This window comes from Bubalus kerabau, chromosome 2 (assembly GCF_029407905.1).
Source record: "Bubalus kerabau isolate K-KA32 ecotype Philippines breed swamp buffalo chromosome 2, PCC_UOA_SB_1v2, whole genome shotgun sequence".
Lineage (NCBI taxonomy): Eukaryota > Metazoa > Chordata > Mammalia > Artiodactyla > Bovidae > Bubalus > Bubalus kerabau.
This window is the reverse complement of record NC_073625.1, coordinates 174,718,177-174,745,471: the sequence shown is the minus strand read 5'-3', so window position 1 is coordinate 174,745,471 and position 27,295 is coordinate 174,718,177. Positions and strand designations below refer to the sequence as shown.

Sequence of the window (27,295 nt, the reverse complement as noted above, 5' to 3'; positions counted from 1 at the left end):
AGGCAAGAACAATGGAGTGGGTTGCCATTTCCTTCTCCAATGCATGAGAGTGAAAAGTGAAAGTGAAGTCGCTCAGTCGTGTCTGAGTCTTAGCGACCCCATGAACTGTAGCCTACCAGGCTCCTCCACCCATGGGATTTTCCAGGCAAGAGTACTGGAGTGGGGTGCCATTGCTTGGTGGTTAGCAACTGCAAACACACATTTAAGACTTCCAGGAAAATAAAACACACTAGGGTATTACTATGGTTGTAATAAGCAGGATAATTCACAGTGTTTGGAGTGCACTTTAGAGCCATGGTCCCCAAGACCCAAACCAATCAAAGAAAGACCCCACTGAAGCAGTCACCCTTTTAAGCCAAGTGGTTTGTTCGGTAATTTTATTGTAAGTGAGTTTCAACTTTCCTGAAGTGTCAATCCAGGTATAGCGCAGACAACTTGCTCAGCTATTTGAATAAAATAGGATAAAAGCCTGTTCTATTATCAAGAACGATCTTGTCCAGAGAGTCTAAGGATCTTTGCTGGGCAGCTAGTGCTTTTGCAACAGAATCTGTAATGTCTCCAAGAGTTAAGGAGAGATTTATTATTGTATCTCATTTATATTTACTGCTAACCAGGAGATGCATTTATTCGCTGCCTTTATCTGCTCAATCCAGGGGTTAGTGAGGTTTTTAGTGCATGTGGAAAGAGAATCTCTTTTGTCATTTTAGCAGATGAAAGAAAACCAAGTTTTAAGTAAATATTCAAGCATATTTTAAAATCCGTATAATATCAATTCAATTTTAGCCAGCTTGATTGATTATAAAAGGTAAAATTCCTGCTTTTTCTCTTTCTCTTCAACTTTTTGTATGCATTTAGTTTGTCTTTCATAACCAGAAGTTCTAGTTTAGGCAAAATTACTTTCACTTCCCTTAACAGGCATGCATTTCTACACCTCATATCTTTTCTTAACCAAGAAACACATCCTACTTTCCTTGCATACAAAATTCTGTCCCTTCTTATTACTAATAACTTTACATATATTGCTTAAAATTCTTAACCCTTAGAAACCTTAATTTTTAGTGAAAACTAAAGAAGTAAGTGATTATAAACCACAGGTCAGACAAGCATTTTATTTTAGACTGGCAAATTTACAAATACATTTCATAATTTCTAGAAACATGTCTTTCTTCACAGTACAGTCTTTCAGTGTGATACAGAACATGTTTACTAACAGAACCAAATTTATCTTGAGTTTCTCTGCAATTGGAAGCCAAAAGTAGATAAACATGTTCAGTAATTAATATTTCATGACTCTCTTATTTTAAATGACTTAGATATTTAACAAATTTCTATCATTTAACTTAAGAAAATTCAAAAGTTTCAAGATACCAAAAAGATTTTGGAGGCTATTCTTCAGTTCAGTTCAGTCACTCAGTCATGTCTGACTCTTTGCAACCCCATGAATTGCAGCACGCCAGGCCTCCCTGTCCATCACCAACTCCCGGAGTTCACTCAGACTCACGTCCATCGAGCCAGTGATGCCATCCAGCCATCTCATCCTCTGTCGTCCCCTTCTCCTCCTGCCCCCAATCCCTCCCAGCATCAGAGTCTTTTCCAATGAGTCAACTCTTCGCATGAGGTGGCCAAAGTACTGGAGTTTCAGCTTTGTCATCATTCCCTCCAAAGAAATCCCAGGGCTGATCTCCTTCAGAATGGACTGGTTGGATCTCCTTGCAGTCCAAGGGACTCTCAAGAGTCTTCTCCAACACCACAGTTCAAAAGCATCAATTCTTCGGTGCTCAGCCTTCTTCATAGTCCAACTCTCACATCCGTACGTGACCACAGGAAAAACCATAGCCTTGACTAAACGGACCTTTGTTGGCAAAGTAATGTCTCTGCTTTTGAATATGCTATCTAGGTTGGACATAACTTTCCTTCCAAGGAGTAAGCGTCTTTTAATTTCATGGCTGCAGTCACCATCTGCAGTGATTTGGGAGCCCCAAAAAATAAAGTCTGACACTGTTTCCACTGTTTCCCCATCAATTTCCCATGAAGTGATGGGACTGGACGCCATGATCTTCATTTTCTGAATGTTGAGCTTTAAGCCAACTTTTTCACTCTCCTCTTTCACTTTTATCAAGAGGCTTTTTAGTTCCTCTTCACTTTCTGCCATAAGGGTGGTGTCATCTGCATATCTGAGGTGATTGATATTTCTCCCGGCAATCTTGATTCCAGCTTGTGTTTCTTCCAGTCCAGCGTTTCTCATGATGTACTCTGCATATAAGTTAAATAAGCAGGGTGACAATATACAGCCTTGACGTACTCCTTTTCCTATTTGGAACCAGTCTGTTGTTCCGTGTCCAGTTTTAACTGTTGCTTCCTGACCTGCATACAGGTTTCTCAAGAGGCAGGTCAGGTTGTCTGGTATTCCCATCTCTTTCAGAATTTTCCACCTGTTGCTAAAAAATTTATGTAGAAATTCTTATCCTATTTACACCTATATAACTTATTTGCTGGGCTTCCCTGGTGGCTCAGCTGGAAAAGAATTCGCCTGCAATGCAGGAGACCTGGGTTTAATTCCTGGGTCAGGAAGTTCCCTGGAGAAGGGAAAGGGGATTCTGCAGTATTCTGGTCTGGAGAATTCCATGGACTGTATAGTCCATGGTGTCGCAAAGAGTCAGACACGACTGAGCGACTGTCACTTTCACTTCAACTCGTTTGCTGCCATCAATTATGTCTAAATCACCCACCAAAAACTTTATGACAAAATCGGCCATTGTCCTGAGTCATTTTAATTTTTGCTGACAAATTTTGTGACCAAGAAACATGAATTTGACTAGTAAACCTGGGTAGAATAAGTTATCTGTATTATAGTCACTGTTGATAACTTTAAAGACAGATCTGTTTAAATTAAACCAACCAACTTAAAATAGCTTTTATTTGCTGAAGATTATCCCAAATCATGTGAACTTGAAAAATATTTGAGTTTCTGTTTTATTTCTGAGAACTTCAGAATGACCAATTCATGCAAGCACTTGCATTCAAATCAACTAAATGGCTCTCTTTTACAGCTTAATTTTGGTGATACCCCCCAAAGGTGGGGAAACATAGCATAATCTACAACATACATATAATATAAACACACAAACATATAGCTGCAGAGAGCTTATAGCATACTTTCCAAATACGTGTTCTGTCTGTTTCTGTCTCGCTCCGTTTTTGTCTCATTTATTTCTTCTGGTGAGAAACTCTCAATTAAGTTTGCATTTCAAAGAATGGCTCTTTGATCCTAAAGAAGATAGGGGTAGGAAATTTACATCACAAAGGCACAGATTAAGCGCAGGACAAGTCTGTGTCCAATGTCCTAACTTTTTAAAGCATTTTGAGAGGAATAGGTGAGGTTTGGGGGTTGACAAGACAAAAGAAAAAAGGGTCCTGCAGTGATTTGCAACATATAGACAATTGTTTCCAATTCCTTGAAGAACTGGGATGTAGCTTTTGTTTTAGGTACAATTTATGTCTTTAATTTTTTCACAGGTTTTGCAATAAGTCTTTCAATGAAGCTATTTTGGAATTTCAAAAATTTTTGAAGACTTCTGCATACCTATCAAAATAGATATCCAATTCTGTTCGTATGATTTGGGAGCCCGAGCTTTTATGTTGGAGAAGGCAAAGGCACCCCACTCCAGTACTCTTGCCTGGAAAATCCCATGGACGGAGGAGCCTAGTGGGCTGCAGTCCATGGGGTCGCTAGGAGTCGGACACAACTGAGCGACTTCACTTTCACTTTTCACTTTCATGCATTGGAGAAGGAAATGGCAACCCACTCCAGTGTTCTTGCCTGGAGAATCCCAGGGACGGTGGAGCCTGGTGAGCTGCCGTCTATGGGGTCGCACAGAGTCGGACATGACTGAAGCAACTTAGCAGCAGCAGCAGCTTTTATGTAGGGTTTTTAAATGGTCTTTCTATCCCTCATAATGGCCATTGTAATTCCTCTGAGAGTTGACAGCAATCTGGTAGATCCCTGGCTACAGATGGAGTTTAGCCCACATTTCTCTCCAGCTGTCTCTAATCACAAATGGAGCATAATCCACATTTCTGTTTGGTCATATTTTGGAACCCCCAACCTGATGGCTACTGAGCCCAGCTCTCAGGACATAAAACAAACTTAACAAAATTTTGCCACTTTTGAAAATATCTACAGCTTCTGGAATCACAGTTCTCAGATATAAAATAAGAAGGTATGTCAGAAGGTGGCACACTCAAGTTTTGGGTATAAAGAATCTCATTAGCAACTAGCCTTTATCGACACAATCAATACAAAACAAGACAAACATGTTCATATTAACATACAGGCAGTAACCAAGAGATGATTCTGCAAACTGGCTAAAGAAGGACCTGTATGCAACCAACAATTCCCCTGGAGGCTTGGGGAAAGGATTAAACCAGCAGACCCCAAGGACTGAGGCATCGAGGATTGATTCCAAACACAATGGAGAACTGCAACTGCCACCAACAGTTCCCAACACGGAATTTGGAGAAGAATTCCAAGCAAATGTGGAATTGCACACTAAACCTTCATCAGTTCCCAATGTGGAATCTGGGAACAGAATCAAGGGCTGGGGTTTTCCACTCGAAAATCTGAAAATTGTAGTCTGAAAGGCTAAGGGCTCAGCTCCAGGCAGAGTCATCTGCCAGCTCTATTGGCTCCAGGCAGAATCATTTACCAGCTCAAACTGACCTGCCTTATAAAGGAAAGCCAATTATACCGGGAGCGTGAGAGCAAAGTGAATGGAGCTCAAACTGAGAGGAACTTACCAATGGCCCTCCGAAACTGTGAGAAAGACGGTGAACTTGAGACCGTTCACGGGCAGCATGCCTGTGATTCCTGCCGTCCCCAGATGCCATTGAAAGTTTGCTTCAGTCCCACTACTGCCATCAAATGTGTTAAAAAACAGAATGCCACCAAGTAAATGGGAGCACCTAATTGACTTTATTCAATAATTCACGAATCAAACAGCATCTCATCTAGTACCTAGGCAGATGCTCCAAGAAGTTGTACAAAATGGAAGGTTTTGAATAGAAGGAGGGTGGAACAAGGACACTATTAGTGGGAAAAAAAAGAGAGAATAGTTTCAGACCAGCCCACTTTCTTGGGGGGAAAGGGCAAGAGTCTACCATGGAGGTTGCTTCTTCCTTTGGGGGATGGAGAGGTCTCACATGACAGAGTACCCTGTTAGTGCTGAGAATAAAATTCCAGACTGCCCAATTAAGATTGCATTTCTTGACAAGGTTGGAACTGCAGTTAGGTCAAGTATTAAGTCTAGGTTTGATATCACAGGGCCTTAGCCTAGTGATGCCATTTAGGCCCTGTGGTTTTCTTCTTTAACAGGATAATCCCCACTTAAATTGTAAATATCAAATGTCACTATTAAGCCAGGATTCACCAAATCTAGTTGATCTGATTTTGTGAAACGGTGAGCTACAAAATGGTAGCACATCTTAAATGGTTGAAAAAAATCAAAAGATGAATAATATTTTGTGGCACATGAAAATTACATGAAATTCAAATTTTAGTGCCCATAAATAAAGTTTTTGGCATACAGTACACTCATTCATTTACGTATTATCTCATGGCAGCTTTTGCACTACGACAGCAGGGCTGAGGAGTTTCATGGGGACCAGATGGCCCTCAAAGCCAAAATATTTACTATCTGGCCCTTTCCATAAAATGTTTGCTGACACTTGCATGAGGCTATTATTGCCTGTTGACACCTTAGTGAGTAGTAGTTTATCAGAGTATCTAGGGCAGCCTAGAAAAAAAACAGAGCAACAAATGAACACATTTCGATAGAGGCAAAGAAGTATTGATTCAAAAGTCCAAAGCAAGGTTTACCACACAGAAGACAGAGAAGCAATTCTAGTCCATTTTACAGATGAGGAAAACTTGGGGCAAGAGAGATTGAGTGACTTGCCCAGAACCTCACAGCTGATAGATCTGATAGATCACAGAGATGGAATTCACATTCATGTCAGTCTATCCCAGACAGACTAAGGTGTCAAGAGGAAGGAGGAGAATAGATTAGGAAGTTGGGAATTTCCAAGGAGGCAGCTTTATACAAAAGGCATCTGAGAAAGCTGTTCAAGAGACACATATGTCCTTTGGGAATATATGTAATCTCTTTATCACCTTATCTACAAAATGGTGATGAGACTTACCTTGAAGGAGCAGCTAGTGTTCAATGAAGCAATATATAGTTTGCATCTCAGTGGTGCCCAGTATTCTTTTCCTCCCTTCTCCATGCCTGACCCTTTTTCACATTTCCTTAACTGAGCCTCATCCTATGCCCTGTTCCCTTGAGATTACAGTTCATTTGAGAATAAGCCCACAAATAGATACCATTTGTCTGAGCCTCAGGTTACCTCTGGTGATCTCATGGGCCAGAGAAACCCAGTGTGAGCCTAAGACCTGGGTGTTAAGTTTCAAACCAAAAGATGCCGCCCCCAAGCTCAGCTTCTCACACCAGAGTAGGACGACATCTTCTCTGTCAGAGACATAGCCTGAAGATTATCCACCATCTACCCTTCTGCTCAACAGGACAGAACTTGGCTTTATTTGAGGTTCATCCCAGGGGCTCAGCTCCTTCATCCCTGTGCCCTCCCTTCATTGTCCTACTGACTCCTCTTTATCAGGATTCTCTACCACCCTGCACCCCATATCCCCACAGAGGGGAAGGTGATGGGGGCCCAGGGATGCAGCAGTCAGGTACAGAAACAGTGCAGACAGTTAGATGGCGGTGGGAAGGGCTTCATCAACACAGCTCCATCATAATTTTCAGGCTTTGCTGAAGCCCCTTCCCTGGCTAGCTTGGGTTTCCTCAACTATAAATTAAGAATCATGACCCTTGTCTCAATTATTCTGTATGATTTAGGAAGACCACAAGAGGCTCTATGTGTGGAAGTGCTAATTTAAATCATCAGGCAAATAATGTTGTGATCAAATAGATACTATCATACAAATGGGCACAGATACATACACACACTGAAATCCATCGAGTTGGGTAAGGCTGTGTGGCTTAAGCACCATGTCCTTGATTTTGGAGGCTAAGACTTGGACCAAAGGGAGACAGTGAGGTGGGGTGGGAAGAGCAGTCTAGGGGGCTGAGAAACCAGGTCTCAGTCCCAGCTCAGCTCCAACCCAGCCTTCAGCCTTGAGAAGGTCACTCCTGCCTGGCTGGGCTTCCCCCAAGTGTAAAGGGCTCAACAATGCCTTCTTGTGAGGATGAGATGAAAGGTAATGGGTGTAGTACCATGCTCAGAACCACACGTGATGGGGCTTAATGAACAGCAGCTCTTTTTAGTTTCCTTTATTTCAATTCTTAAGATCACAGTGGAACATTTTGTCCCAATTCCAGTAATTAGAATCCCACTAACTCCAGTGGGCGTGACCCCAGGACTGTGGTTATTGAGTCAGCTCAGATCTGCCAGGTGCACCTCTGTGCTCCCAGAGAGGCTTCGTGGGGCTCTCCTGCGCTGTGAGGACCTGTTGGGACACCGCTGACTCAGTCGGTCCTTAAGGTGCAACAGATGATTCTGAACAGGAGGTTGATTTACCTACTCAGTGACATCTTTATTTGGCTGGACTGTGCAGTCTGCATGTGGCATCTTAGGTTTCCAACCAGGGATTGAACACTAGCCCACGGCAGAGAAAGTGCAGAGTCTTCACCACTAGACCACCACGGAAGTCCCTCCATGACTTTTTAAAGCACTTAAAGACTAGCTGGATAAATGTGCCCACCCGAAAACCCAGCTCCCCCAGGCTCCATGTGAGCCACAAGGTTTCTGGGTCCATAATCTCAGTCCTGAGGGGGAGGGGGAAGTGGGCTGCGCTCACCGCAAGCAGCATTCAGCCACATTAATAGTCACTGCTGACCGAGCACTTCCTGTGCACCATGCCATGTGTGTGGCTGAGGCAGGTACTCAGGTACCCAGTCACTCTTCATCACACCCTGAAAGCTGTGTTCTTCCCATTTTGCAGACAAGGACTTGGTGGTTGAGACTCTTGCCAGCCAGCTACTAATATCCAGGACCAGCCTGCAAACCCAGTCCTGTCTGCCTGCAGACACAGGACCACTGCTCATTCAGCTGCAGTGTCTCAAAGCAAAGGAGGACACTGGCCTCCTTGGGAGACCTTTGGAAGAAAGCTGTCTTGGGGACAGTCCCATAGTTGGAATCCTTTCCTCATGTTATAAAGAAAACGTGTTGTTGGACACTAAGGCACCATAAGAGGGGACGGTGGCTTGCCAGATAGTAGTGGGGAGAGTACCACTCCTGCCATACAAGCCCACAGGTGATGCCCGCCTTTGTTCAGGAGAGCAGGGCATCTCTTGGCCTTCTTGGATGACCCCTTGGGCCCTGAGAAGGGGATGGACTTGCCAAAGGACATCCAGATGCTGAGAGGTGGAAGCAGGGCTGGTATAGGTCTCCTGACTCAGTGCCCCAGCCCACCTCCCCATCTCTCCATGGACCTGGGTCTACCCCCAAAGCCACTTGTAGTCAGCCAACTCCCTCTTCCATGGACAGTTCTTTTAAATACTTGCAGGCAACTTGAATTTCTCCCTGAAGGGAGTCAACAGAGAGTGGGGCTTGGGAGGACTGCTCCAAAGCCAGAAGGATCTGGGTTCAAATCCAGGTTCCATCACATCTTGGCTCAGGGACATTGGGCAGGTCACTTACCTCTTTGAGCACTCGGATGTGGTGTCTGCAAGAAGAGACTAAGAACAGCACTTGTCTCAGAGGGTCGTCCCAAGGCAGAACTTTACCCAGCTCACAGGAGCATCTCCGTGTGAACCATGAAGGAGATGAAGAAACAGAAGCCTCTAAAATGGGCTTAGGAGTCAGGCCAGCTAGTCGGTGCCATTTGCTGGGGATGTGCTCTCAGGCAGGTCATTTCACATCTCAGCCTCGATTATACCATCGGTGAAATGGCCCTCCTCCTTTCAGAGGGTCTGCTCCCTTTCTCAGTTGGATGCCAGGCAGACTGATAGCACATGTAAAAGGCCCAGCCAAGAGTTTACTAAGTGGTGGTTTCCTTCTTGCTCTGCGTTACTGAAAGGCATCATCAGCCTAGACACTGATATTTATCATCTGAACATCAACCAGACACTTGGTTCTCATGATGAATGTGACCACAGCCAGCCACTCACCTCTCCTTGCCATGCTCATCCTCATCTCTAATGGGGGCAGGATAATGCCAGCAACCCCTCTCTGCATCCTTATCATGTGGCTCTTGGTGGACTGAGCAACAGACTGGAGAGCTAGAGGTCCACCCTGGACTCACAGAGTGAAGCATTAGTGACCCTGGAGATGCCAGCACGGTGGCCTAGAGCACTAACTCCACTCTAACCACGCAGAGGGGTGGCTGAGGTCCCAGCACAAAAGAGATGCTCTCAATGCTTCCATTCAACACAGGAAACTTCCCCCAGAGCCCACCCTGAACCAGGTGGGCAGGGCACCCTGGGGCCGGGAGCTGGAAGGGGGATGAGAGCAAGCAGGTGACCAGATCCTGAATATATGATTCCAATCCGAGGAAGTCAGAGCAGGGACAGGGCCCAGGGCCTGGAAGAGCAGAGAGCAGGGGTGCCTAAGCCTTTGGAAAGGGATGAAGGGGCACTGAGGCTGTATTGAGGGGCCAGTACAATTTGCCAGGTGCCTGGAGTGGGTAGGGATGGACGCTGTGATGGGAAGAGGCAGGGAGGAGTGCTCCAGCAGAGCCTGGTCCTTCAGTTCTGCACCTGCCAGCCGTGGGTTCTCGTCCGTGTGCAACTCAACATTTCTTGCTCTATGAGCGAGGGGAGACAAGAGTTTGAGTTGCAGATAAGAGTGGGGAGAAAACTCAGCACAAGTGGATAAACCAGTATGCATTTCCCTGTTTGTTTTCATGACAGATTTGGTCAGATTTCCAAAAGTGGACAGTGAATGAAGTAGACAGAACTTTCCAGAGAGAGTCTGTTGGGCTGTGGGTATACCAACCAGACTTCACTGGAGCCCAAAGGAACATGGTGGGCCTCACCAGGTGGGAGGGGTTTCCCTTCTCCCTCCCTTCCCATGGAACCGAGTCAGTCACTGAGGTCTGGGGGCCTTCAGAGCATCCACAGTTGGGGTCCTCAGCAGGAGGCTGATCACCCTGGTCAGAAGGGCAGGGCAAGGCATGGGCACATGGGCCCAGAGCAATGTGGAAGCTCAAGGGGTCTGGAGAGGCTTGGAGCTCCCCTGTTAGACTGTGGGCTGATGTGGAGTATCTGTCTGGGGCTGTAGAAACTGGTACACTCCAAGGATGACGAATTTCTGATAACCTGGTTGATGGAAACTAGTATCTATAGTGCAGTGTGACCTCATTTTCAGCCTAAGACACGTGGGTTGTTCAGCCTTATTTCAGCAATGAGTCATTTGCGGGAGGCCAGAAGCCCCTCTCTCTCTCCCAGTGCCGGGTCTGTCTCTGACCTGCATCCCTAGGTGACAGCAGCCAGTGATACTTGGCAGCATCCATTGGCAAGGAGCACAGCAGGGCCCATCTACCCACTGAGGTCTGGTCAATGGCAGCCACATGTGGACTGACTCGCCCACCTTCTTCCCGGCTACAGGCCCAGAAGCAAACAGTGACAGCATGCCACTCCCTGCCAACCTCCCAGGCTTTTGCTCTTCAGGCTCTCAGCCCGCCATGGATTTGTAACACCCTTCATGACTGAATGCAAGACAAAGCACCCCATGCCTAGTGTGTGGGCAGTGCTCAGACCTGCCAACAGGAGCTCTGTGGCAAAGGGAAGCGGCAGGTTGTCTGTCTGCCCAAGTGGCCAAGGGAGAGGGATGGTTTTCAAGCAGCATTTACAAGTTCTGTATGATAAGTAGCAATTGGACCACTGCAACTTTTTAATATACATATATTTTAAATTATAAAGTGTTTCCTGCTCATTTGAAAAGAATGTTTTAATATATATATTTAAATTCTATTCATTTCTTTGTGGCTGTGCTGGGCCTTGTTTGCCGAGCGGGCTTTCTTCTGGTTGCAGTGAGTGGAGGCTCCTCGGTGTTGCGGTGCGCAGTCTTCTCATCGTGGAGGCTTCACGTGTTGTGGAGCGCGGGCTCTAGGGTGCGCCAGCTCCTGTAGCTGCAGCTACCAGGCTCTAGAGTTGTGGCACATGGGCTTATTCGCTCCATGGCATGTGGGATCTTCCTGGCCCAGGGATTGGACTTGCGTCTCTTACATTGGCAGGCAGATTCTTTACCATTAGCACCACCTGGGAAGCCCTTGAAAAGAAACTTTGTAAAGATAATAATTACAGTAAAAGTTCCCCATGATCCAATGAACGCAGTATTACCAATATTACGGTATACTTTTCTCCCTTCATACACAGTCATTTGAACTTTGCGTGTTTCCCACTTAGTGCTTCATGTATTATCCCACTTCATGAAACCATACCACCCTCTCATCAGCTGCCTAACATTCTTTCAAAGAAGGTCAAGCATGCCTGATGGGGTTCTTGAAGTCAAATGGGGTAAAGTGATTGTCCAGCTTTAGCTCGGTTCTGCTTTTCTGTGTATCAATGAATATCTGTGCAAAAATCTTCGTCTGCATTTTGGATTACTTTCTCAGGAGTATTATCACCTGGGCCAAAGCATATGGTCATTTTGAGGCCCAAGATATGTTTTGCCAAGCATCAGTCTAATCATCTGTAATGACTCCCACTGCCCATCCATGTGAGGGACACCTCTCCCCAATCCTGGGCACTTGGACTCTGATTTCCAATGTATTTGATGGATTCTGAAGCTTTGTGCCATATTTTCCAAAGAGATGATAATTTGGTCCCAATTTTAGAAAGTCACTCAGTGAAATGAAAAACCCTGCAGTCCTCTAATATCACCTGGAGTTGTGGTCCTTTTGTTTAAAAAAATTAATTCTGCAACCATGTGCCAATGATCTATCGATTAAAGAGATTTACGTGACTGGAGTCTGAAAAGTTTACATAAGCCATCTTTACAAAAAGACTGAAAGTGTGTGCTTGAAAAACCATATGCTTGCATTGCAAATGCTTTTCAAGGCTATAAAAGTAAAGATTCTTGAAGAATAGCTACTCCATCTTGTACCAATAATGCATTCGTCCCAAGATAAGAAAATTGCCTGGAAAATGCTCATGTTTATTGGACATAAGAGAGAAAAGCTTCTATAAATCCAAGAGAAAGTACCCTGATTGGTTGAGTTAATGATTTCCCCCTTGGGAGACTTGTCTTCCAGAATGGCTGCTCTTAAATTGCCTGGTTTCTGCCTCTTTCCAGCATCAACTCTGCTGGACATGTTTCTGCATGTGAGCTGAGAATCTCGGGGATAAAAAGGGTGGGGAGTAAGAATAGCCAAATTTGGCAGGGGGCCCTGGTTTTTGAACACCATGTGGTTCACTTCAATGGCAGCATTGACAATCCCGGAGAGTGTGGAGCCAGGGCGAAAGCGGGAGGACCCAAGCTTTAGAGAAGGAGTGCCCACATCAGCAAGTTCAGAGGCTTGTTGGAAAACTAAGGTGCTCCCAAGGGCATCAGAGGACCAGTGAATGGATTCCCTCCTAGCATGCAAACAGCCAGGGGCTGACCAGATTGGGGTGCAGTGCCAAGGGGGCCTGTGTCAGGCATGGGAGAAGAACAGACCTCACCCCCGGCTGAGGGCAGATCTGGAGACACAGTGCACGGAGTGAACCCTAAACCCAGCCCAGCAGAACAGCAGCAGCATCCTCAGTTCAGAGAGGCTGGAAGGAGCAGGAGAATCCAAGAATAAAGACAGCAGGAAGAAAGTCTGACCAGAGCAACGGGCCAGGAAGATTCCCAGAACCCAGAACATGAGCACGGACACCTTCCACGAAGCAGCCATATCGTTCATTCCCCAGATATGTAGTGAGAACCAGCCATGTTCCAGGAACTGCACCAACCACTGGAGATTTCAAATCTAAGCAAAGGAGGCAACCCGCTCTTGTGGAACTCGTGATGGTAGATGGAGATGGAGGTGAGGGGTGAGAGTTTCAGGTGGAAAACAATCACGGAAGTAAATGAACAGCTTAGTCTACTGTTCACAACCAGTCATGTGGCCAACCCCAAAATCACCAGGGAAGGGAAGTGTACTCCTTCCACCGGAGGAGAGTGTCAATGAAAATAGTCAATAAACAATCAATAATAAGGGTACAAAAGAGTTTTATTTGAGTCAAACTGGTTTAAACCAGAAGCCGGCTTCCTAGATTACTCTGAGAAACTGCTCCAGAGAAGCAGAGTTTTCATCACAGTTTTGTATCTTGTCAGAACAAAGAATATTAAACAAGTCATGGTTACATTTCTTTAAGATTTCAAAAAAAAAAAAAAGAACAGACCAACATGTACACAGCGAGGCAGTATGGCTTTGGCACCTGGGAAGGGAGTCGTATCGTCAAAGGAGTACCAGCATTGGTGTACCAGGTAGAGGGGCGTTTAATCCTTATTTTTAACATGGACATTGTTTGCTTCTGGCCAGTGTGCCCTTTTCTTTCATAATTAAAGCAGATGTATACTGTGTGTTTGATAGGCCACAAACAGGCTATTTTAGTTAGCAGAAACTTCAAGTTACCTCACATGTAAACCAAAGTGACTTCCCTATATCTCAATATATGAAAAAATGTTTTATCAATCACATGGTCAGGAGGTATAATCTAATGCCTCACAACTGGAAGTGGCTCTGTCTCCACTAAGAGCTCTGGTCCTGCATCTGTAGTTCTTCTGGAATCAGAACCCACACAATGTGAAGAAACAAAAGAATACTTGTTCTAAGCTCATTCGGTGTGAAGTCCTACTCTGCTGGGTCAGCTTTCAGGCAGCAAATAGATCTCCCTGTAGGCATCCTGCATAGGGAGCAGAAATCCCTTCTCAGGCCCCTCCCCGACTGTTGGCAGTCATGAATGTGGTGAGAGATGGAGTGGGAGTTTAATGCCCAATATGTTTTGGCTGAAGCTCCAATACTTTGGCCACCTGATGTGAAGATCTGACTCAGTGGAAAAGACCCTGATGCTGGGAAAGATTAAAGGCAGGAGGAGAAGGGAACGTCAGAGGATGAGGTGGTTGGATGGCATCACTGACTCAGTGGACATGAGTGTGAACAAGGCCTTCACCAGGAGATAATGATGTGCTGCAGTCCGTGGGGTTGCAAAGAGTTGGACACAACTTAGCGACTAAACAGCAAATTGTTTTGGCTGGTCATTTCCAAGTCTGTCTCTGCATCCAGATCACTTTGGGGAGGAGGGTTGATTAAAATCACAGATTCCAGGGCTTCCTCCTCAAAACCTTCTACTGGAATCTCCCAAGGTGAGACCCAAAAGGCTGTCTTGAGAACTTTTACAGGTGATTTTCCTGAAGCCAGCCCTGACCCTGAATCTGTGTATAGACAAGAATTTGGGGACTGCAGTGTGAGCTCCATGTAGATGAGGTAAATTGCAAGCCCTGTGAATTGGGAAGGAGAGAGCACAGTCTAGATTGGAGCAATCATGGAGGATTTCCTGGAAGAATAATTGGATATATTGTGGTTAGGCAATGTTAACCACTATAGATTAGAAGGTCATAAAGAGAGGTAAAGTAGGAAGTTGTTGTAGTGATTGGTCCAGGTGAGAAGTAATGATGGCTGTAAAACTGGAGTGGACCAGGACATGGAAGCAGCCTAGATGTCCATCGGCAGATGAATGGGTAAGAAAGCTGTGGGACATGTACACAATGGAGTAGTACTCAGCTCTTAAAAAGAACACATTTGAGTCAGTTCTAATGAGGTGGATGAAAATGGAGCCTATTATACGAGTAAAGTAAGTCAGAAAGAAAAACCCCAATACAGTATATTAATGCATATATATGGAATTTAGAGGGATGCTAACAATGACCCTATATGCAAGACAGCAAAAGAGACATAGATGTAAAGAACAGACTTCTGGACTCTGTGGGAGAAGGTGACGGTGGGATGATATGAGAGAATAACATTGAAACATGTATATTAACCGTATGTGAAATAGACCACCAGTCTAAGTTCGATGCATGAAACAGGGCACTCAAAGCTGGTGCACTGGGACAACCCAGAGGGATGGGATGGGGAGGGAGGTGAGAGGGGGGTTCAGGATGGGGGACACATGTATACCCTTGGCTGATTCTTATCAATTTATGGCAAAAACCACCACAATATTGTAAAGTAATTAGCATCAATTAAGATCAATAAATTAATGTTTAAAAAGGAATTTAAACAAAACCTGGAGTGCAAAGAGTTTGATCTCAGGAGTCCTCTAAAATTCAGAAGCAGAAGGGTATTAGTAGCCCTGTAGATATATAGGGTAAAATGTTACAGTGCTCTAAAGTATTGCTTTCTAGATTTGAAGTCTTTGGATGTAAGTTTTAGGAAATAGGATATTATCTAGAGTAGTGCTTCTGGACTGAATCTAAGCTTGTGCTGCTCAATGCCTGACAGGTCAATAAATCAAGGGACAAGTTGTTGGGGCAAGGAATAGCGACTTTATCAGAAAGTCAGCAGACCGAGAAGATGGGCGAATGGTGTCCCAAACAAGTATTTTATCAGAGTTAGAATTCAGGCTGCTCTTATACTAAAAGGAGAGGGGCGTGTGGTTGGTTGTTGCAAACATCTTGGTGTTAGAATCCTTAGTTCTTGCAACTATGCAGGTAGGTCAGGTCGTGAGGCTTCTACAGACCTCCAATAAGACAAATGTTATTCTCTGTTCTGTAATTTCTTATCTCTATATAAGCGGAAAACTTTTATACTCTTAAAGATTAGAGCATTGAGAATAGTTTATCGTGTATATTTCAGGGAATTAGCAACATTCTTGTAGCCAAAAAATAGAATACAAAGGTTAAAATAAAAGAAACAGATCTAATAGAAAGTCAGGTTTGTTCTTCCCTATTGTACTTCTCAAATCACCTATGGTGAAGGATTGGCTTTTTTCCCAATCATCATGGACCTTAATTCTTTAAAAACAATGAGACAAATTTCTAGAAAAATGAAATAAATAGCAAAGACATTCAAAATGTAAGCCAATTTTTAAGTATTATTAGATTTGATAAGCATAAAATCACCCTGTCAAATTGCTATAAAGTTTTTTAAAATGTTACCCTGGATTTCTATGGCAGACCTATAACAAGCAACTCCAAGGCCACACCCCTCTATAGACCACAGTGAGTAGCATTGTCCCAGAATCTGTTGTTTCCTTTGCCCTCCACAAAATCAGAAATGGTCTAGGCTTGGGATTCTCAGATGGCACAGTGGCAAAGAATCTGCCTGGCAAAGCAGGAGACCCTAGAAATGTAGGTTTGATTCCTGGGTCCGGAAGATCCCCTGGAGTAGGAAATGGCAACCCACTCCAGTATCCTTGCCTGAGAAATCCCCTGGACAGGGGAGCCTGGCGGGCTACAGTCCATGGGATTGCAAAGAATTGGACACAAATGAGCATGCACATGCAGCATGCAGATCCTTTCAATTTAATCTGATCATAAGCATCTTTATATGATCCTTACTTACCTCATGGTACTGGTTCTCCTGATTCACAATAATAGGCCAGAGAAGAGGGTATGATAGAAGCCCTAGATTTTGTCAAGGAGCTATTGGGCAGGAAACTATCTGCAGTTGCCTGGATGCTTCCAGAATAAGGCCTGAAAGTGTCCACCCACATGCCTGACTTTGAAATCCCCCAGGTGACGATGTGAGGGTTTTCTCAGACCAAGGATTTGGTAACAAGATGGTGACTTGGGATGAAATTAAACCCCTTCTATCATCAGGAAATTAAAGAGAACTTCACAGGCAGGACAAAATTTGAGGACAAATTACTGGTTGTCTCATTTGACATTTATTGAGACATCTTGGGGGACTAAAAAGGTTGCAAATACATGAGGGTTTCCAAAATTGGAGTCACATATAAGTGCAGTTTCATCATCATACACACTCGTCCACAGACACTCAGGCTGAAGTGTGTATGTATGTGTGTACACACAAATGCACATGCAGGCATGCACACACACACACACAGCAGCTACATCTAGGATCCTTCACATTTTAATGCCTGGCAGTCTAGCTTCCCTGCATTGCTGCTGCTACTGCTACTAAGTCGCTTCAGTCGTGTCCGACTCTGTGCGACTCCATAGATGGCAGCCCACCAGGCTCCCCCGTCTCTGAGATTCTCCAGGCAAGAACACTGGAGTGGGTTGTCATTTCCTTCTCCAATGCATAAATGTGAAAAGTCAAAGTGAAGTTGCTCAGTCGTGTCCAACTCTGAGCGACCTCATGGACTGCAGCCTACCAGGCTCCTCCGTCCATGGGATTTTCCAGGAAAGAGTACTGGAGTGGGTTGCCATTGCCTTCTCCATTCCCTGCATTAGGCAGCCAAATTAGAATGTGTGAGTGTGTGTATGTCTGTGTGTGAGTGTGTGTGTTTTGATTTTCATATATATAATCATTCACTCATTTCTTAGATATTTATTGAATACCAGTTATGCACCAGGCCCTGCAGAGTGATGTACAAGTTATGCTCCGGTACATGAATAGATGATACATGAGTCAATAATTCTCAGTGGGGAAGGCCAGGCAGGAGTTGGGTAGAGGTAGGGCGCATCACCAAAACGAGACCCAGACAACCTCCTTTACAAAGTCACATGTGATTTGGGACCTGGAGGAAAAGAAGGACCAGCCACCAGGGTGTCAGGGACTAAGCACCAGGCAAAGGGCTGCTCTGAGTTGTACCTCCTGATCTGAACCGTGGGTATTTTTTCTCTTCCCTCCTTCTTTTTTTGTAGTTAATTAAGATCTCTCTTTTTAGTGAGAATTAAAAGGTAATAAAATGCTCTTGTGAAGATAAGTATAGTAAATGGAAAGGGGTCAGCAATGACGGAAGGGAGAGGATTCCTTATATTTGTAATTGAGTTCAGAGAGTTTGTTTTCCTTCTTTTGAAAGTGTGCCTGCGTGTAATTGTTTTTAATTGGGGAAGGGAAAATCGCATAATTTAATGCTTAAAAAGCGATGTATGTCTTATGTATTGGGCCCAGGCTAAGTAGTTTGCATATATCATCTGATACAAACCCTTTCAACAGCTCTGAAATAGGTGATAATATCACCAGTGTTTGCATGAGTAAACTTAGGCGGGAAAGGAACTGACTGGCCCCCCAGCACATGGTACCAATAGGTAGACCTATGACTTACACCTAGTCTGACCCCAAAGCCTGGGCTCCTCTCTCTGGGATAGTTAATTAATATTCCCATTCTACAGGTGAAGAAACTGAGGCTCAGAAACATGAAGGGACATGCCCAAGGTTATTCAGCTGGAAAGGCAGCTATTGGGGTCAAAATGATTTTCAAGACAGTGACAGCAGAGTGTTACACCAAGCGTGGGGCCCTTCTGTACAAGAAGCTGGTCTTGGAGCCTGGACTGGATGCCTGGCTCTGACTCCTTCCAGCTCTGACTGGAAGTCTCAGTCTCTGACTGAGTCTCTGACTCAGTCTCTGTCTCCCACCAGCTAAATGTCCCATCTCCTGCTTATAGACCCACAACAGCTGTAGAGAAAATGTTAAAAGAAAATGAACTCAGAAAAGCCAGGATTCCTTTTAGAGGTTGAGTTTTGGAGTCCTATAGGCCTGGCACAAGTCCTGGCCTTACCACATATATGATCTAACCTTATCTCCACACCAGTTCCATGAGCTATAGTTGTAATTTCTCCCCATTTTACAGACAAGGAGTGTCTTGCGCAAGGTGCAGTAGCTGGCAGGCAGAGGAGGCAGGCATCTGACTCCTCCTCCCGCATGTCTCTACTTCGTTGTCTAAGCATCACCATGGCTCTAACCAAAGTCAGACTGGGATTCTGAGGACTTCACTCCAGGAGCCCTGGGGGAAGAGGAGACATGAGGAGAGTCTCAGAAGCTGGCTCTTGTCACTCTTTTACCAAAAAGCTCACTTCCTGGCCCAGCACTCAAGTCCTTGCTAATCTGGCCCCAAAGTTGCTTTCTGGCCCATCTCACACCAGGCCTCCTAGATGCCCACTCCTGGCCTTACCTTTGTCTACACTTGATGCGTCCCACCAGGCCGCTGAGTGGGGAGCACCATTCATATCATTTTCCATCTAAGTAGCACTGCTTGTTATTGTACCAAGGCCATGGTGGTGACACCCTCCAATTCTCTCTGCCCACCATGTGCCCTGCATCCTGCAGTGCTGTGTTAACCGTGCCTTCTGCCTGCATCCTGATGCTTGGAAAACCAAAGCCTGGCTGAGCCTGGAGAGACTGCCCCCTCAATCAGCGAATTCCTAGAGAGAACGAACACCTTACCCTTTTGCTTTTCAGGCACTGACCAACCAACCCAGAACCTACATCCCACCCACCTCTTTTATCAGGGTCTCACACTCCAGCCAACATTTACCTGCACTAATCACCCCAGGGCCAGGTACCAGACAGCTAGGGACAGCTCCATGCCCTAGAGCCCACTGAAATTATACAAACTAGCTGATTCTAAGGCTGCTTACCTTGCCTGACTTCTTCCTTCCATGCAAACCATAGCACAGGCTCTTGCCCATGGTTTTTTCCTCTCCCTCTACCTCTTAACTATCCCTGGTGATTCTCCATGCATCCCCAGTGGTAGGGGACCCCCTCTATTGGAGACTTGTGAGTATAACAAACTCTCTTTTCAATGGCAATTATATCCTGATCTGCTGGCCTTATCACACTTAAATAATAATACAACCTATGCTAAAACAAAGTCCAGGTCACTTCCTCCAGGAAGCCTCCTTTGTTCACTCTAGTCAGTATAACTTACCTCTTCTTTATTCTCTGGGGTCTGCTTTTTGTCCCTCTGTCTGCCTTAAAGCTGGCTGTGTGCCTGTCACTGCCCTTACCTGACTGTCAGTGCCTCTGAGTCAGGGCTCATGAGTTACACTTTTCTGTCTCTCATGCCTGGGGCTCTGCCTGGCCCATAGTAGGTGCTCAGTAAATGCATAGCATCAGAATAATGATAAGAATGATACAAGACTGCTGATAGGAGTAGTAGCAGTAGCTGTCTGTTCCTGGTGCTTTGCATTTGTTATTGTTGTTTTGTTGCTAAGTCATGTCAGACCCTGCAACTCTATGGACTGTAGCCCGCCAGGCTCCTCTGTCCATGGGATTTCCCAGGCAAGAATACTGGAGTGGGTTGCCATGCCCTCCTCCAGGGGATCTTCCTGACCCAGGGATAGAATCTGCATCTCCTGCTAGGCTAGCAAATTCTTTACCACTGAGCCACCAGGGAAGCCCTGTGCTTTGCAAACCTTTTCTCCAATTCCCAAAGCAACTCTTCAAGGTAGATTTATGTAATCACCATTCTTTGGATGTGAAAATGAAGCTCAGAGAGGTTCAGTGATTTACCCAGGGCCACACAGCCAAAAAGTGGCAGAGTCATGATTCAGACCTGAGTCTGTCCAACTGCAGAATTAATCAGAGGCCCAAAGATAACTGCTTTGCAAAGGTCACATGACCCAAATTTGGGTGAGATGAGATTCAAACCCAGATTTCTTCAAGTCTTCAAAATTTGGCTGAATTGAACTGAAGTTAAATTCCCCATTGTGTGACCCTGTCAGTGGTGACCGTCTGTGTGGCTTGATCGTGAGGTGGCAATCGGAAATATTTTAGTGTTCTGGACACCAGACCTAATCTAGCTGTTAAGTGACATTTCCAAAGCACAGTCTGCATTCTTCATACCCTCACTAAACACCCATTTATAGCTCTTCACTGGTCCTAAGATGAAACCCAAACCTCTTAGCCAGCATTTATCATCTGACCTCCACTTACCTCTCCAGCCCATCTCTACCTTTTCACTCACCCCCAGCTCAGGTGCACTGGATGCCAGTGAAGATAAAGATGCTCCCTGTTAAGCATGTACACCTCCTGAGCTTCTCCCAGTAGGAAAAGAAGTCCCTGGGTACCAAATCAAAGTCAACCATCCCTGGAAGAAATATTTGAAAGATGCCAGGTGGTTGACACCTACAGAGTCTGGTTAGAATATCAGCTGCCTGAACAGTCCCTGATCAGGACAACCCCTTTCCTATCCCTCCCCCTCCCCAGCATCCCCACATCCAGCCATTTATTTTGTATGAATGCAGCAATTTCCTGGACAACCTGATGCTTCTTCCTCTGCTAGGAGCTGAGACTAGGAAGAGCCGGAGGCCCTTGAATATGCACAGTTAAGGAAAAAAAAGCATCAGACACACCTGTGTCTTTCCCTTCCCTCCTTCGGTGTCACTTCTGAGTATAGAGTTGGAACGATTTACCGAGTGTCTTGAATTACAAGAGCCCATAAAGCCTGTGCTTTCCAGAAGTCTCAGCTTAGCTTTTTTCCACCTCCAGGCATCTAATAAGAGAGTTTTAAGTAGTTAATCTTTTCCTAATGAGAAAATATATGTTCCCCAAATTCAGCAGGAGTTATAATACATTCATCCCATTTCTAAATCTTTAATCCCCTGAGAGGGAATTTAATTCCTGAAGGCATTCCAGGGTAACCTTTCCAAGAATGTTTATGATGTCATTGAGCCCGAGTATTAAAACAATAGGTGGTCTACTTCTTTTCTCTTTATTTAAGAAAAAAAATGAACAACAGTTCATTAACTAGTCTCTAGATCTTTCATGAATTGAAATTATTTTCTTTCCAAAAAGATTTTGTTTCCAAGTGGGATAGTTCAGAGAAGTTTAGGAAGCTTGTGAACCAAAATGGGATGTTTCTATCATGAGGTATCAGGGGGAAGGTTGTTCTGTTGGGCCCTTAGCCTTCAATGCATACATCAAGCCCATGAGGAGGTATAAGTATCTCAGATCTACAGGTGAGGCCACAGAGGCCCAAAGATAACTGCTTTGCAAAGGTCACATGACCCAAATTTGGGTGAGATGAGATTCCAAGCCAGATTTCTTCAAGTCTTCGTTATCAAAGCAGCCCCTCGACCCCTATAACTACCCCCAAGGTCAAGCATTGATGAAACTGACAATATTCCTTGATCCTTCACCATCATCAGAAATTATCATTTAAAAAAAATTTATCAGTGTAAATTGAATCTTCAAAGATGAATCTGTAAAAATCGCCATTCTCAGTCCCAGCAAATCCTCAGAATCATAGAGCAGTTATTGTAAAAGAACTATATAGCCTTGAGCAAGTCACACCAACTCTCAGCCACAGTTTTTGCCATGTGCACTATTAAGATAGTGACACACACTCACTGGGTCACTGGGAGGATTAAATGAAAGAACAGATGTCAAAGCACTTAGCATCTTGTAGATGCTAATAATTGTATGTCCTCTTATTTCCTGCAATAAATGTTATTGAATACATGATCAATTAAAAACATTAATACTATATCTGATGAATGTGTCCATTGTGTTTGAGGCTGAAATGACTCAGCATTTAATCTCCCCAGATCCTGGGTGGTAGGTGCTACTTTTATTCAGGCTCAAGATGGGTAAGTGGTTTATTCAGAGTCCACGCAGGAAGTGAGAAGGCTAGAATCTGAATCCAGGCACCCTGAATTTAGAGGTCATGCTTTTAGTTATCTTGACATCTACCCTCCAGAAAATGAAAATGAATAGATATTTCATGTGGCAAACACTGAGTTTGATGACTTGCCTTTTGCTCTCTTAAACCCCCGCCCTTTCTTGGAAAATGAAAGATGTTTGTGTGAGCTTCCCACTATCTCAAGGATGCTACACTCAGAAAGCTTCATTGATTTCTTTTATGATATGGTTGCAGTTTGCCTGCTCTCCATAAACCCTCAAAAACACCCCTCATGAGATCACAAAAGCTACTGGCAGGTGTGATGTTCTTCAAGATCTTTTCTCCCTGATTTCTCCTTGGAGAGGGCCTTGCCCCCTTAACCAAAGGCAGCAAAAGGACTGAAAACTTTGCTAGGATCTGTCTCCGCTGTTCAGTTCAGTTCTGTCACTCAGTCGTGTCCGACTCTTTGTGACCCCATGGACTGCAGCATGCCAGGCTTCCCTTCACCAACTCCCAAAGCTTGCTCAAACTAATGTCCATCGAGTCGGTGATACCATCCAACCATCTAGTCCTCTGCTGTCCCCTTCTCCTCCTGCCTTCAATCTTTCTCAGCATCAGGGTCTTTTCCAATGAGTCAGTTCTTTGCATCAGGTGGCCAAAGTATTGGAGTTTCAGCTTCAGCGTCAGTCCTTCCAATGAATATTCAGGACTGATTTCCTTAAAGATTGACTGGTTTGATCTCCTTGCTGTCCAAGGGACTTTCAAGAGTCTTCTCCAACACCATCATTCAAAAGCATCAATTCTTTGGCACTCAGCTTTCCTTATGGTCCAACTCTCACATCCATACATGACTACTGGAAAAACCATAGCTTTGACTAGATGGACCTTTGTTGGCAAAGTAATGTCTCTGCTTTTTAATATGCTGTCTAGGTTTGTCATACCTTTTCTTCCAAGGAGCAAGCGTTTTTTAATTTCATGGCTGCAGTCACCGTCTGCAATGATTTTGGAACCCAAGAAAATAAAGTCTTTCACTATTTCCATGGTTTCCCCATCTATTTGTCATGACATAATGGGACCGGATTTGTTGAGCTTTAAGCCAGCTTTTTCACTCTCCTCTTTCACTTTCATCAAGAGGTTCTTTAATTCCTCTTCTCTTTCTGCCATAAGGGTGGTGTCATCTGCATATCTGAGGTTATTGATATTTCTCCCAGCAATCCTGATTCCAATTTGTGCTTCATCCAGCCTGACATTTCACATGATGTACTCTGCATATAAGTTAAATAAGCAGAGTGACAATATACAGCCTTGTTATTTATTTGCTCTGGTACTTACACTCCTAAAAAGACTTGAGCTGGAATTTCTCATCAAAGATAACCACTAACATACCTGGATGAGAAAGAGATGCCAGCAGCCCCCACAAAACACCAATAACAGGAATGTCTTGGGCTTCTCCAACTGAAGAGGCTTCCAGAAGCAGATGTTATGAGGAATCTCTCACCACTAGCAGGAGAGACTCAAGAACTGATGATGTAGGGCCATACCATGGGCATCCTGCACAGAACCATTTCTCTAATCTTTTTTAATTGCATCTCTAAAGAGAAGGATGATGCAGAGAGAGAGGAGTGAGGAAGGGAAAGAGAACAGCCTCCTCCTTGATACCATGTCTTGTTACTGGGAAGATATTCTTCCATATCATTTCTGGACCAATTGCCTTTGAGAACAAAGAGAAGCAAACATGTGATGGCTTCTGTTGGGATGGTTGTTTCTGTAGGACGAGAGTAGGGGCAGACAGGGAAAGTACCAGATAAGCTACAAATAGGCTATGGGTTCTGTCTGTGGCTCGAGAAAGGCTGCCATGGCTGAAGTCAAGGTTAGGTCCCTAGGGCTCCCCAGATCCACCTGGAAAATATTTCCTAGGCTTACAGTTTGGTGTGGAGGGATCAAAAGTAAACTCACAATTCCTGCCTTTAAAGAGTTCCTAGTTACAAGAAGGGGAAGGCACACAAATGGATCATTCCAATGACATCCTACAAGATCCATTCGTGCTTCCTACCACTCTCTAGTGAGTATCTGCCCTGTGCAGGGCATTGCACAGCATGATGGGGATTCAGAGTTACCATCAGCTTGGACTCTACTGTTGAGAATGCTGTGAGGGCACAGAGGAGGGTTTCTATCCAGACTGGAGATATCCTGAAAGTTATGTGGTAGAGGTAACAGACAGAAAGGAACAGGAAGGGAACTCCATGCAGAAGAAATCACATGACTGAACGCACAATGGTATGCGACTTTTGAACCTAGGTTGAGACGAGCCTGGTCATGTGTGGACTGCTGCTTACAGCACGGTGACTTTCAGATATATCAGACAAAAAGTCCTCCTGTCTGCCAGTGATTTGTCCTTTAGATTGACCTGGGGCCACATGGGCTATAGCAACTCCATGGTCTTATCCTCCAGGAGGTAATGGGCCATTCCAGACACAGCTCCTGGGGGCTCTGAGGAAAGACATATAATTGGGTATATTCTCTTTTACCTATAGTCATTGTCATCTAAACATCCTTTCAATGGGAAGAAAATCCAAAAAGAAGTGAATGTATGTATATGTATGGCTCATTCACTTTGCTGTACAGTGGAAACATTGGAAAGCAAGTATACGCCAATAAAATTTCATTTAAAAACAAACAAACAAAAATCATCCCATAGCAAGTTTCCTGGTGATGAACCTCACAACATGGTGTTAAATCTTTGCTTGTGACTCCAAAAAAATACATTAAAGGGTGGTTGGTTAACTTGGGGGTTCAGAGCTAAACACAGATTGCCGGGTTATGTGGAATGTGCAGGGGGTGTGAGCATCTCCTTTCCTCTCTGGGGAAGAAATAGCAAGGATTAGAGCCCTACTGCATGCCAGGCCCACATGGTTGCCCCACTTCACTGATAAGGTGCCTGAGGCTTGGAGACCTTCAATAACCTGCCCAAGAACTTCCTGACTTGATGGAGTCAAGCCAAGATCGGTGCTGCCTTTACTTCAAACAAGCTTCTCTGAGGCTCCCCATGGGCTTTCATCCTTGACATTCAGGTATCAGCTCAGACAGGAACTGTCTCCATCTAAAGAAGTTCCTCTCTGTCACCACTTTTCCTTTCATAGCACTTACCCTCCGCAATAGGACAGCATGGCGTATCCATTGCTTGTCTCTCTCTCAGCTCCACAAGGCAGGGACCCTTTCAGATTCCTTCATTGCTGTATCTGTGATGCTCCAAGCAAAGCTGGGGACATAAGAAGATCAAACATATGTTTGCTCACTGAACAAAGCCATCTGTCCCTAAGCTCAGCCCTTTCACTCTGCTGGTTTCCTCAAGATGGCAGCCAGCGGCCAATGGGTATTTTCAGGAAGCCCCTTGGTGGCTGATGAATGATCCTAAATGCAAGACTTTCTGAGTTTCCCAAGGGTGAGGCAGGCAATCCATAGATTTTCATTTTTACCTTGGCATAAAGACACCATCCAGGGACTTCCCTGGTTGTTCAGTGGTTAAGACTTTGCCTCCCAATGAATGGGGTACAGGTTCAACCCCTGGTCCAGGAGCTAAAATCGCACATGCCTCCAGACAAAAAACCAAAACATAAAATAGAAGCAATATTGTAACAAATTCAACAAAGACTTTAAAAAAATGGTTCACATAAAAAAACTTTTTAAAAAAGAGATACCACCTAGCAATGTGACAAATGTTTGAGAGTCATATATAATAGTATCCACAACGCATGTTCCTTGATGATTCAGACTTCTACCCACAAGTCTGGCTCAGGCCTACGTAGACTTCTCAGGCAGGCATCATTGTCAGCAAATGCTGTTGCCAATCACCATGAGCATGACCTTGCCTAGACTCTAACTCTCCACTATTGTTGTTTCAATCAGTTCTTGTGTACACTCACTCTCAGTGTTTATTTTTGTTGATTGCTCTTTTTTGTGTGGTGTCATTTTGATTGTGATTTTGTTCCTCTCCCACACTTTGATGTCTCCAAGTTATTTTTCCACTAAAATGCAGGGATAAGACCATCAGCCCTACTTAAGTCACAGTCCTGAAAGGGAAGGAATCATTGTGCCTAACCCCATGGCCTCATGGAATCCTGAATTACCTTGGCCTCTTTTTTTTTTTGATTGCTTGTGGCAAGGATGTATGCATTCCTGAAAATCACCTTATGGGGAAAAATGGGACGAGGGACTCAACAGTCAAAAACATCATCGGTGATGCATAAAAAGAGACAAAGGGACTTCCCTAGTAGTCCAGTGGTTGGGAGCTCACCTGCCAAGGCAGGGGACACGAGTTCAATCCCTGGTCCTAGAAGATCCCACATCCCCCAGGGCAATAAGCCAGTGCATCACTATTGAACCAGAGTTCTACAGCCTGTGCTCTGCAACATGAGAAGTCACTGCTGTGGGAGGCCTGCATACAGCAACTAGAGAGTAGACACCACCCCTTCATCACAACCAGAGAAAGCCCAAGCACGGGAAGAAAGGCCCAGCATGGTCAAAAATAATAATGAAATCAATTAAAAGCCAACCTTATTTGAAAAAAAAAGACACACACACAAAAGCAACACCAGCACAGTTTTACACAGGTTAAATGATTAAGAAATATATAAGTACTACAGTAAATACGATACCTTGCCTTGAAGAGACCTGAAGTTTGCTTGTGGTGGTGGATATAAGAAGGGTTGAAGCTGATGCATTATTGTGAAGTGGGTTTTCTGAATGACAGGGAAAGCTGTAACTGCATTGCAGGCAG

The 27,295-nt window shown here is 44.5% G+C and overlaps 1 protein-coding gene across 1 annotated transcript in view; it reads left to right on the top strand.

Moving 5' to 3' along the window:
• Positions 1 to 27,295, top strand: part of CLSTN2 (calsyntenin 2) — a 727,708-nt gene that overhangs the window by 584,705 nt on the left and 115,708 nt on the right. The gene's annotated exons all lie outside the window — the stretch shown is intronic.